Raw genomic sequence first — 13,680 nt, 5'->3', positions numbered from 1 at the left:
AGCCTCTGCCTTGCCCTGGATGACTGTTTCCCAATCAACCTACTTTGTCCAGAAAGACAGTGGGAAGGTGAGGAATAAGCACAAGTTAGGACAGAAAACAGTTTCCAGCAACACAGTTTATTAAATGTGTGGCCACAGACGTGCTAGTAAATGCCTCTACGTTCCACCTTTGTCCTTTGTAAGATGCCAGGGACAGACAAACAAGCAGTGACAGCTCTGTACAGTGGAATACTACACAGCAACGAAAAAGAACAAACCGCCCCCCACAACACACACACCCCCCCGACGTGCTGAACTTCCCAGACATGGGTGGAGTGAAGGAGGCCAGGCAGAGAAGCCTGCTCCGTTTTGTGAAACTCAAGAACAGACAGAACTCTGGGGGTGATAGGGGCCAGAACAGTGGTTGCCTCTGGGTTGGAGCAGAGGCTGAGAGGACGCCCATAGGGGGTGGGCCTGAAATACCCCATATCTGGGTCTGGGTGCTGGTTCCCTGGCTGTTACATGTGTAACAATGCGCCCAGCTCTACCCTGAAGTTTCCTGCACTTTAGTATTTGTAAACCAGGCCTCGACACAAACAATTAAAACAAAATGACAATGACAGAAGCGGCTGCTGTGGAGAGGTCAGTGGCACTGCTGACACGCTGTGGGGTATTTCATTTATTGTCTTGATCACTACCTCGAAATCGCACATTTTTCTCCTGCGTAGATTCTTTCGTGACTCAATTGTTCAATCATCCACTCAGTGGCCCTTGGGCTCCGTGAGGGAATTTGGTGCAAGGCACAGCGCGATGGGGCTGGCACCTCAGCCAAACCACTCTGGCGCCAGTGGAGAGGGGCTGCTGGAGGGGCCAGAGGGGAGGCTGCAGTGCCGACGGTGCCGGGCAGGGGATGCAGGAGACAGGCACACCTGGCCTCTGCCCCCCTGGCATACGCCAGTCTCCAGCAGGTGCACACGGCACTGCAATCAGCACCGTGACAAGTGCTGCAGGGGAAAAGCAGGGGCGCAGGACGGGAAGGTCAGGAAGGCCTGGTCTTGTCTGGGGTGCAGGAAGGCCTCCCGGAGGAGGTGGCATCTCAAGGATGAGATAGCAACTGACCAGAGGAAAAGGGGCGTGGGGGAAGGTGCGCCAGGTGGAGGAAACTGCATGGACAAAGGCCCTGCACGGATAAGGGGCGCGGAGGGAGCACTGACGGATGAGAGGGGTGTGGTGCCTGCCAGCGGGGAGTGTGGGCAGAGCAGCACGAGATGAGGCAGGGCCAGCTCAGGCCAGGCCTCCAGGCCCCGGCAAGGATTTGGGTTCTTCTTTGAAGATGGGCCAAGGGGCTGGGGCTCTGAGAATTAAGCAGGAGCCTGACTCGGTGGGAGCTAGAGTTTTTAGCATCGTTCTGCCCACCAGGTGGAGAGTGGCCTAGAGGAGGTAGGTCTGCACAGGACAGGAGAACTTTAGGGCCTATAAGAGTCGTCCAGGCAAGAAGGAGAGGCTGACCATGGAGACGGAGAGAGAACAGACCTCCTTTACAATCCCCAGGGCTTGGTGACCAGGCTGGGTGGAGGGTCAAGAGAAGGGAGGATTCCGGGTGACGCCCAGGTTTCTGCTCGGAGCACCTGGGTGGAAGCAGCGGAGGAAGACAAGTTTGGGGCCCATGAAGACCAGAATGTTCTCCTCCCAACATCAGCCCTTGCAGACCCCGGTTTGGATCAGTCACCCCAATTCCTGTGGAAAACCCAACTGAGCTAGAGGCACTGGAGAAGCAAGTCCATCCATCCTGCTACCCTCCCCATCCCAGGCCCGGAGCTTCTGCAACACCACATGCCTGCAAGTCACCGGACATCTTGGTAAAAATGCAGGTTCTTGTTAGGTAGGTCTGAGCTGAGCCCAAGAACCTGAGGTCAAACAGCCGCTGCTCTCGGTCGGCGACCTCACCCAGTAGCGAGGCGTTTGCAAACTCCGCCTGGGCTGAGCGGCAGGCTGGCCGGCCCCCGCCAGGAGCACAGTTACCACCAAACAGTTTTCCTCTTGCCTGTCGCCACCCTCAGAGACAGGCCTTCCTCTTCTCTCTCCCACCCCCCTCCTTGGCTGTCCCCGGGAGTCCCAGTAGGTTGGCAGTGACATGCTCAGGACCACGCCCTCTTGGCCACTGGATGTCTGCTAATTTCCTGCTCACCTGCTCCAGGAGCCCAGGGCCACCACAGGAGCACGACCAGGTCCTGCTGCAGGGAAGCTGAGCTGCGGGGCCCGGGGAGCATCCAGGTAGACACGGCCAAGTGGTACTAAGGTAGGTGTGCGTGGCGGGTGTGAGCCGTGAAGGGACCCTAGCGCAGGCCTGGAGGTGGATGTGTGCGTCAGTGTCCTAGGGCGGCCGTAACAAAGAACCCACACGCCGGGAGGCTTAAAACAGCAGAAGTGTATTCTCTCTCAGTTCTGGAGGCAGGAAGTTCAACATCAAGGTGACGGCAGTGCCATGCTTTCTCTGAGGGCTCTTGGGAAGAATCCTTCCTCGCTTCCTCCATCTTCTGGTGGCTCCTGGCAATCCGTGGTAGTCCTCGGCTTGTGACAGCCCAACTCTAATCCTCGTCCCTGTCTTCACATGGTCTTCTCCTCTCTGTGTCTCTGTGTCTTGGCCTGGCCTTCTCACCAGAACACCGGTGAGTCATGGGACTTAGGGCCCATCCTACTCCGGCATGACCTTGTTCTAACTCAGTTACATTTGCATAGATCCTACTTCCAAATAGGGTCACATTATCGCGTATCTGATGTTAGGACTTCAACACATTTTTGAAGGGACACATTCAGCCCACATCAGTGGGAGGACCCCAGAGAGTGTGTCAAGCCGGGCAGGAGCCAGGGGCCTCCCGGAGATGCCCAGCCAGGCGGCCCCAGCGGCAAGCGCGTCCCTAAAGTGTGCGGGCCGGCTAGAAATCTGCTCTCTCCGCAGCCCCTCAGGGCCACCAGGCAGTGAAGTCCTGGCCTGTCAACTCTGCTCCGTGGGCTGTAAACTGTTTGTAAGGTTTTAAATAAACAGCCACAGTCCCGACGCCACTCATCAGGGCTCTGGCAGTTGTCAGCAAACTCCACAGTCCCAGACCCTGAAAACTAACCAACGGGCAGAGCCACCCACAGAGGCCAGTGAGGGGTGCCCGCGGCGGCCGCCCAAACCGGGCACCTCCCACGGCCCTGCCGGGGCCAAACCAGCAGTGGGGACGCCACCAAGGAGACCGGGGACGGTGGGTTCCTCTCTGATTCAGACGCTGCCTGCAGGGTGGCAACTCGGCACCTCCTTGCCCCAAGCCGGCCTCGGTTTCCCGGGCTGCACAGGGAGGTCCCGTTCAGCCCACATGGGGGTACCAGCAAAAGGCTCCATCCCTCGGGCGGCTGGTCCAGGAACGGGTCCCTCCCTTCTCCGTGACGGAAGTCGGGGGGCCTCGGAAACAGAGATGCCTGTTTACCCTTGTAGCCCCGGGGCTGGTGGCATGTCTCAGCTAGGGTCACCCGCTGGTGGGTCCTGGGCAAAATTCAGCCCCCAGATGGGGTTATTTGGGCTACTAAATGGTGGATTTTAAGCATTTTTAGATAGTGGCCAATATTTTAAGGTGAGGAAATTTCATATGGAAATCTGGATTTCAAGCTTTTCATAAAATATCCCATCTGGCCGAGTGGAACCAGCATCACCTCCCAAAAGGCCACAAGCATCTGCCCTTGTGCTGGGCTTTCCTTCCAGCAAGCTGAGAAGACGGTGGGATGGTTCTTGTGCCCTGTGCCTGTATCAAGTGGGAAAGGAAGACATCAGTTAGAAAGGCAATGTTTCCTCCTGGGTGTATATCCGGAAAAGAGGAAAGCTCTAATTAGAAAAGATACATGCACGCCAATGTTCATAGCAGCACTATTTACAATAGCCAAGACATGGAAGCAGCCTAAGTGTCCATCAACAGATGAATGGATAAAGAAGATGTGGTACATATATACAATGGAATATTACTCAGCCATACAAAAATGAATGAAATAATGCCATGTGCAGCAACATGGATGGACCTGGAGATCATCATATGTGAAATAAGTCAGACAAAGAAAGACAAATATCATATGATACTGCTTATATGTGGAATCGAAAAAAATGATACAAATGAACGTATTTACAAAACAGAAACAGACTCACAGACATCGAAAACAAACTTATAGTTACCAAAGGGGAAAGGGGGGGGTAGGGATAAATTGGGAGTATGGGATTAACAGATACGCACTACTATATATAAAGTAAACAACAAGGACCTACTGTATAGTACATGGGAACTATATTCAACATCGTGTAATAACATATAACAGAAAAGAATCAAAAAAAAGGATATAGGTATATACATATATATGTATAACCGAATCACTTTGCTGTACACCTGAAACTAACACAATATTGTAAATCAACTATACTTCAATTTAAAAAAAAAAAGAAAGGCAGTGTTTCAAAAAGAGTAGTGGGATGGGAGGGACGGCCTACAGATTTTCTGGGCTCATAGGACTCCTTTTCAACAGCCGCAGGTGTGCCCCGCATCCACGTGGAGACTTCCTGGATTACAGCCCACCAGCGCTTGCCCCGGCAATGCGCTTTCCAGACGGTTCCACCAAGGGCACCAGTCAAAGTGTCTGTTTGCCTAGAGGTTGCAACGTGGGCTCTGACTCTGTAGGAGCTGGAATACCAGCTCCACTCTCACGGGCTGTGAGGCCTCGGGCAAGCGTGTGACCTAAACCTCATCATCTTCATCTGTAAATAGCACCTACTGCAGGCAAATGAGAGTAAGTGAAGACGATGCATGGAAAACGGGGAGCGGGCTAATTGGCAGCTATTTTTATTGTTGTTACGGTGTTTTTCTTGCTGTTGCTGTTGGTAGGCATCCCAGGTCTCAGTTTCATTCTCCCAGAAGCAGACTCTGAGATTAGGAGGCAGATGGTTGGTGGGAAGGAAGGATCCCCAGACACACTATGAGGGGGTCGCAAGAGGAGACAGGGAGGCCAAGGCAGCCAAGAAGGGGTGCATGATTAAGCCCTGTATCATTGTGGGCAACTGCCCCCCAATCTTGCTGGGGGCTCCGGGACCAAAGCAGCCCACAGAGCTCACAGTGTCCACCCTTCTCCCCACCACCCGCGTGAGCCTGGGAGCTGTGGTATTGACACACCCGTGCCCGTTGCTCATAGGTTGAGCCTACCCCCAGAGACTGTTCATCTCCTGGCCTGCATGGGGGTGGGGGGGGGTGGGCTTCTGCAGCCAGACAAATGCCGGTGCCAACATTTGGGAGTTGAGTGGTCGGACCCAGAGGACTAAAGGTGAGGAGATCTAGGCAGGACACCAACCGCATCTGCTGGAGCTCATGTTACTCTTTTAAATGGATGCAAGATTTGTATTCAATTCCGTAATAGGTCCGTGTTTATTTTAATATAAAAATATTTGGAAAAATGTATATATTGGGCTCCAAGAATTGAGCAAAACTGGCATTATTAAAAAGTGCTTCATTTTACCCTGCAACTCTTTGGACTCCCTGGCACACGGATAAACACACACACACACACACACACACACACACACACACACACACCCCAAGATATCCATGACCCAGTTTGTGAAAATAGGACCAACCTCACCTCGTGTGAACCTCACACCAATCTTGTGCATTAGGCATATTTTATCCCCACAGATGAGGAAATGGAGACCGAGGGTTTGGGGTGACTGACTTGCTTAGACCTCAGCTAGAAAGTAGGTGAAAACCTCTGGAAGGTGGCCCTGCAGCTGCAAGACCGTCTGTCACACAGGCTACGGAGGGGGGCTGCCGAGACAGGTGCCCCAGCTAGGCTCAGAAAGAAGACCAACACCAAGAGCTCTAACAAAGAATTGGCAGGACCGGGGCTCACCGGATGGAGGGGAGGGGAGGAGGAGGGGGGAGGGGGGAGGAGGAAGGAGGGAAAGAGAGGAGGAGGGGGGGAGGGGGGAGGAGGGAGGGAAGGAGCATGCCTCCCAGGTTTCCAATTTGGAGTACCGGCTGGACAGAGGTGCCCTTAGTTACGACAGGAAGCCCAGGAGGAGCGGCTTTGGAGGGCCTGAGAAGACGATGGTGCTTCATGAGCTGACGCTGAGGGCCATCTGAGGGGAGAGTCCAGGAGATGGATGGATAGATGGGTCTGGAAGTGGGAAGACTGGTGGGACTGGGGACTCAGACCTGGGAAGCCCTTGCCACTGAGAGTAATTATGACCGTGAGGGTAGAAGACATCACCCAGGGAGAAGGAGGAGAGGGCAGGGGAGAGCAGACCCCGGGGCAGAGGAGCTCCCACATTCAAGGTCAGGCAGAGGATGAGCCAGTATGATGACTAAGGGTGGTCACAGTGGCCAAGGGACAACCTGGATCAAAAAGGACAAGGTGGCCGAGGGCAGAATGTTAGGGTCCCCAGAGCCTCCCTGGGGCTGGCACACAGTCTTGCTCTAAGATGACTTTTTTTTTTATTGAATGAAAAATTCTTTAAATTCTGTAGTGCTTCACAACTTTCAAGAGTTTCACACACATGGTTTCATATAATCCCATAATTACCTTCTTTTCCCCCTACCCCTGTCTTGCCCCTCCCCTTTCCCTCTCCCCACTGACAACCACTAGTTTGTTCTCTGTATCTGCGAGTCTGCTTCTTTTTTGTTTTATTCACTAGTTTGTTGTATTTTTTAGATTTCCCATATAAGTGATATCATACAGTATTTGTCTTTCTCTGTAAGACGACTTTTTTGATTGAAAAAGTGCGCGAATGAATTGCATTTCCTTAGTGCTTTGCAGCTTGCAAAGTTCCGCCGTAGCTCTGGGCCCATTTGACCCTTGGAGGGGGCAAGCAAGACTGACCCCAGGGCTCCAAAAACTTTCTGTTGGTGGCGAACTGAACTTACAGGTGCTTCATGGGGTAATTTCTCCTGCCTTCAGCTGGGCCGGACACTTGGGCCCTTCCCTGGCTCCCCAAGGCTCTGTCTGGCCCTGAGGGCAACTAATCGGTGCCCTGGGCTTAAGCGCTTTCCCAGAGCCCCCGTCTGTCCCCCTCTCACGCCCCTAAACCCCAGGCTGGTTACTTGCACCAAGCGGGGCTATTTGGTGTGTGAGAGCTGATTGGTTTTTGACAAATCCAGTCTGGCCTCTTTTTAGCACCTACTCATCCCCCAGGGGTGGGAAACCTGATATTTTAATGATTTACTCCAGACCCTTTGGGGCGTGGGGTGGTGATTGTGTGAAGCCAAATTCCCTGCGGAGGCAGGCCTGGGAGATGTAATTAGCAGGTGAGGACTCTCTGGGTTGGGAAATCAGGTGCTGTCAGCGCACAGTGGGCTGTGCCGTTGTTACCCCACTTCCATTCCAGCCGGAGCAACTCTTCATCTCCCAGAAGCACAGGGACAGCCTTCCCAGTCCCGGAAGGAGAGAGGCTTTCAGGAGAGGGGGCTCTTTTGTGTCATGACTGCACAAACGTTTCCTCTCTGTTTCTGTTTGTTTGACCCCCATTTGCCTGTTTTCCCCCAACCCTTTTTCTTTCTTCCCTAAAAGATTTTCCTATATTTTGCTGATCCTTTCTTTGGATAACAGAATCTCAGAGGAAAAAAGAGGCAGAAGTTCAACCTCTTTGTTTCATACATGGAGAAACTGAGGCCCAGTGAGGATAAAAGACTTACCCAAGGTCCTACAGTGAGTTAATACGATCAGTATCATCGCCACCACCATCATCACCATCATCCCTACCATCGGCCTCACCATCGTCATCATCAACATCATCACCATCATCACCACCACCACCACCACCACCATCATCATCACCATCATCATCATCAAAATCACTGCCATCATTATCACTACCTCCACCACTGCCATAGTCATCATCAGCATCAACACCACCATCATCATCACCTCTACCACCACCACCACCACCATCATCATCACCACCATCATCAACAAGATCACCACCACCATCATCATCATCATCATCACCACCATCATCATCACCTCTACCACCACCACCACCACCATCATCATCACCATCATCATCATCAAAATCACTGCCATCATTATCACTACCTCCACCACTGCCATGGTCATCATCACCATCATCACTACCATCATCATCATCACCACCACCACCACCACCACCACCACCACCATCATCATCACCATCACTATCACTATCACCATCACCATCATTTACTTGTTTATACCCAACATTATTTCAAAAAGGATCTAGGGCACCTTAGCCACCATGATCTTGGGCCTACAGACTCCTTCCTTGGGGGTCCCCCTTCCCCCATCTTATCCCCCTCTCTCTTTCTGCAGGTCTTACACTGCCTCTTCCTCCCCATCCTCCCTTCCCCACACCAGGAGATGCCTTCTGTCTGTCATCTAGGAACTTCCCTCCAGTTCTCTTACCCCCTTTCCAGTTATTTCACATGTATGACCTTCTTTTCAAATCCCCTCTGTCTCTACTTCTTCCTTTTGCTTCGGGGATGCCAAAGTAGAAGGATCCTGGAGAAGAAACATATAAAACACAGAGGATGGGGGCTGGAGTGGAAATGAAGAAAGTAGCACGTGGTGTAAAGTGAAAGGGTCCCAGGCAAGCTGCTTCTTCAGCTCCACAGCCAGGTAGGTGGGGACGCGGACGAGCCACTTCCCATCTCTGCGCCTCAGTCTCCTCGTTCAGAAGATGGTCTGAGGAGAAGGAAGGAAGGACTTTGCTGGAAGATCTGCAAGCCCCATGCAGTTTTCACATTGCACGACTCCAACAGCATGAGAAGGAGGGAGGAGAGAGGGGGCCCCTAGTCTGGGCGTTCCTTGAAGAGGGCAGAGGAAACTGTCATCACAGCCCCCAGCCTCTAAAATCTGGGCTGCATCTCCACACCCCACTGGGGGATTAGGGTTTCAGCTCCCAGCTCTCCTGACAGGCCATTCCTTTCTCTGGACGCCTCTCACTGGAGCCTCCTTATGCGGGGCCCCGCAGGCCCACTTGTGAAGGCATCAGTGCCCTGATCTGTGCAGGAACAGCCACCCCGGCAGGGTCACCCTCTAGGCTGTGCCCTTCTGGGCCAGCTCCTGAGTGCAGAAATCTCCAGCCTGTATTCTTCCTGCCTCCACCCTCTCCACGTCCTCTTCCCTACACTCCACCCTCCCAGCCTTGCTCTTTGCAGCCTGACACTTCAAAATGCAGGGTCCAACTTCAGCTGGATTTGGCCAGAAAATATGCATCCATCACAGCTGCGTCTTTGGAAGGAGAATGAAATTCACAAACTGTCCTCCAGGAGCCTCCCAGCTGGGAGGAAGGCGGCTCCACTCTCCTCCCCAGAGTGATGAGCGAAGGGACAGATGACTTCAATCTGCCTGGGGGGCCCCCTTGAGCCCAGGGCAAGGGGCCCAGCCAAGGCCTGAGTTATGCCGGGCAGAGCAAGTCTGACAGGCCGGCCAGGCCGCCTTTCCCGAGGCGGCCTAATGAGGCGCTTCCAGTGAACGGCTGCAAGGAGAGGAGGCCAAAGCGCTGAGGATACCGGGGGACCAACTCAGTCCTGGAACAACTGACCTGGCCATGCCTCGTTCCAGCAATCCATCCCCAGCTCAGCCTGGCAGCTCCAGTCTGCTTGGACGTTCATGGCTCCCAAGGGCTGCGCCCTTTCGGAAAGAAGAATGCAAGGTGGCCCCAAAATAAATGGAGGTGCAGCCAAGAGCAGCGCCCTTCCCCTCACTTGGGGATGATGGAAAGGGATGCATAGTCGTCTTCCAGACACAGATGAGATGGATATTCAGTAAGGATAGGCACCTTTACTGCACACGCACTGTACCAGGCCCTGTGCTGGGCACTAGAACTCCTGCTATGGTGCGGTCATGGTCACTTTCGTGTGGTGAGGTCAGACAGCTGCTAAGCAGAACAATCTGGGTTCGAACCCAGCCCCGCCTGAGTCCAAAGCTATGCTTCTCCCTGTTATGTCATGTCGACTCCAACTCCGACCATTCGCTCCAAACAACCCACTCATCACAGCGATGCAAAAACCGAAGTCGGGGGTAAGTGGCTTCCACAGATCACCCAGCAAATGGATGGGGCCTAGTCCCGTGTGGCCCACGTGAAGGCGGGTGGATGGAGAGGAGGTGAAGGAGGAAGGCTGGAGCCAGGCAACGGTGGTGATGGGCCAGCTGAGGAGTGAGCCAGGAGGCCAGGGGGCGGGGTAGGTGGGGTCGGCGCAGGAAGAAGAGAGAGCAGGCGGAAGACGTTTGAGGAGGGCTGGATGTGACCTGAGCTGTTTCTGTCCAGAAATTTTGCCAGCTGCACGGGACAGGGATGGCCGGAGAGGAAGACTGAAGACGGGGCTGTGGCTTAGGAGCCATGAGGAGGGCCCAGCTGGGCCCGAGGGGAGGGCAGAGCCCGGAATGGTCATGGAGGGAGGGCGAGGATAGGCATTTCGAGGGAGAGGTGAGGACAGGAGCAGGGCAAGGTGGCCTGACGTTTCTGGAGATGGAGAAAAGCAGGTCCATCAACCCAGCAAAGAAAAGCAGAGGAAAAATGGGTCACCCGGGCACAGGCTGGGTTTGGGGAAAGCTGGGGAGGCGTTGGGAAAATCAACCTGGGGCTTAAAGTCAGGGCGGGAATGTGGATTTAGGAGCCACTCTGCACATTCAACATTCACTCCTTCATTCATTAAATATGCATTGAAAAACCTCCTGTTTCAGGCTCTGGACTAGACAATGAGGGAGACAAAGATGACTTTGTAATGGTCCTTGCACTGCAGGAGCTCAGACGTCCCCATCCCCGCAGCAGGGATGACAGCTCAGAGTCCTCACCTTCTCCTTCCTCTGAGACAAGACCCAGGACGTCCTCATCTCAACACCCCCCAGCTCGGTCCATCCCCCTCTCCATCACCCCATAGCCATAACCCCCATATCCATTATCCCATCTCCATCATCGCCTTCTCCATCACTCCCATCTCCACCTATCCCCGTCTCTATTCACCCTCCATCTCCATCACCCCCTTCTCCATCCATCCCCATCTCCATCACCCCCATCTCTCACCACCCTCATCTCCATCCATCACCCATCTAGACTCCCCCATCTCCATCTACCCCTTTCCCCATCCATCCTCTTCTCCATTCACCTCCATCTCTCTCATCCTCATCTCCCTCATCCCCATCTCCATCCATCCTCCATATCTACCCATTCCCATCTCCATCCACCTCCATCTGCCCCCATCACGCTGTCTCCACCTATCTCCCATCTCCACCACCCCTGTCTCTATTCGTCCCCCATCTCCATCCACTTCCATCTCCATCACCTTCATCTCCCTGGTCCGGGTATGGGTTTCGTTTCACTGCATCACCCTCTGGTTGCCTCTGTGCATCACCTCCCCAACTGGACTGGCGTCATCTCTGTGGCAGGAGCCACGCCCCACCCCCCCCCACGCACACACACAGGGCCCATCGCACAGTAGAAGTGCAGCAACCAAATAAGATAACCTTGATTACTATGCTTCTTCGTTCCCTAATAAAGATCCCCACTGACAAATAATCATTGAACTGTTCCAAGTTTTGTTTTTTTTAAAAGCAATGTAACTTCCCAAATTTGTGGCTGAAGATAGCTCTTTGGGATCAGCTCCCCCATTTTGTTTTCACATTCATTCAGCAACAGACGTGGCCACCCTGAGTACAGATACAGAAATGAATCTGCCCCCAAGTGGCTGCCAGGGGGATCCAGGAATGCAAAGAGTAAGACTGATAACATGTGATAGGTGTGTGTGGCAGGCATACACAAGGAATGGTTCTGCCAAGAGGAGGAATCCAGGAAGGCTTCCTGGTGGTGGTGGTGTGTGTGTTGGTGGCGGGGGGGGGGGGGGCGTTCCTTGAGAGCTGGGTAGGGCCAGCCAGGTGGAGAGAGAAAGTTGTTCTGCAGAGCAGAAGCCAGGAAGTTGAGGCTGTGACTGTGGCATGTGTGGGGAGGCTGAAGAGTATGGATTTGCTTGTTTGGGGGGTGGGTTGGGGCATCTGCCAATCTGTTCATAACATATGGACCAAGCTAGGCTATTAGCCTTATTGGATTCTGGAGTTTCCTAATCACATTGTCATTCCAAATCAGTTCTTCTGGGCAACATTCCCAGCCCTTAAACCGTCTGGCACGGATGCCCAATTGACTTCCGGAGTCTGAGCTTCCTGGAAAGCCCGCTCCTACCACTGCCCCAGGGTCCTGCCAGCATCCACCTCCCTTCCCAGGTGCCCCCGATTCCGCCTCCACCCACCTTCCCCACAATCCACCACTCCCTTCTCTCTAACTCTGGGACTCCTTTGGTACCTGCCTTGGGGTGCAAACTGTGTTCTGGTTGGTTAGTCGGATGTTCAAATATTTCCTTACCCCTTTGTAGGAGGCAGCACAGCATAGTGGACGAGAGTGCAGGCTCTGGAGTCAAGAACGCTCCAGTGGGAGGGCAAGGGAGGAGTTGGAAAGCTTCCTGGAGGAGGTGACCAAACTATGTCTTGAAGGGTGAATAAGAGTTTGCGAGATGAAGAAGGAGGGAGGAGGGAAGAAAATTCAGGCAGAGAAAGTTCCAAAAGCAAAGGGTAGAGGTATGAGAATATTTGGCATATTCAGATCCTGGTAAGAAGTTGGGTGAGGCGAAGTATAAGATGTTTGGCTGACTAGGACACGGAGTTCCTAGGGGCTGGATCAGATGAACTGCCCATAGAGTATCTAAGAAGGCAGCCACATCCGAGGCCCCCAGCAGATGCTGGCCGTGCAGCCACCTCGATGACACGATACCTCTAAATGTCTCGACCCTCCAAAAAACCAAGGCATCTCCTAAAGAGTTTTCTAACTGACCCTACCAGTGAGGAGCGTTCTGGCTGGACCCCGCCTAGCCCTCCTTCTCCCCTCCTTTCCCAGCGCTCCAAGTCTGCGATCCTATCTGTCATCTTTTTTTTTTTTTTTTTCATTCATTCACTCAGTGATCATTATCCTCCACCCTTCCGACGCTTCAGACAGGCCGTCCATTTAATTTTGTAAAACTAAACAGCATGCTGAGTTCTTTCAGGACGCATTCGGAGTGTGATATGTTCTGGGGAATGTTTTTCCGAGCAGTGAAAAATTTAATTTTTTCCCCCAGCATCAAGATGTGTCAAACATAATTTATGCCTGGACATAATTCATCCCTAAAGATAAATATTGAGACCCAAGAGAGGAGAGACGGCTGCAGAATTTCCAGGGGCAGGGGGTAGGAAAGGGGGTCTCCCTTCCTGATCCCACCACTGAAGGGGTGAAAAAGTGTAAACTAAACGCAAGCAAGTAGCTAACTCCAGGTCTGGTCCCAGTCTCCTTCTACAACTGCTGCAGACTTTTTTTTTTTTTTTTTTTACAAGCCTCTTTTGTGTCTGTTGAACTGTTGCTCTGTCTTGCATAAAATCTCTTGCCATAGAAGTCTTCAATTAAAGTCACCTGCTGGTCTTTGTCAGCTGAGCTTGATGCTGTCAAATCAGGCAGAGCTCCTTAAGCCAATACAAGTCATTAAGGAGGAGGTGAATTAGAGATCCGACATGGCGGACAGGAGCCATCCATAATCAATTGATATCTTCCTCTGCTGGAGGCGGGGTCTCGGTGAGCCCCCTCCCCATTCGCCTCATCCACCGGGGCCTCTACCCCTGGATCTAATTAGGCTGAGGCTC

This window comes from Eschrichtius robustus, chromosome 1, assembly GCF_028021215.1.
Source record: "Eschrichtius robustus isolate mEscRob2 chromosome 1, mEscRob2.pri, whole genome shotgun sequence".
Classification (NCBI taxonomy): Eukaryota; Metazoa; Chordata; class Mammalia; order Artiodactyla; family Eschrichtiidae; genus Eschrichtius; species Eschrichtius robustus.
The sequence above is the reverse complement of the archived record's forward strand: the minus strand, read 5'-3'. Positions refer to the sequence as shown.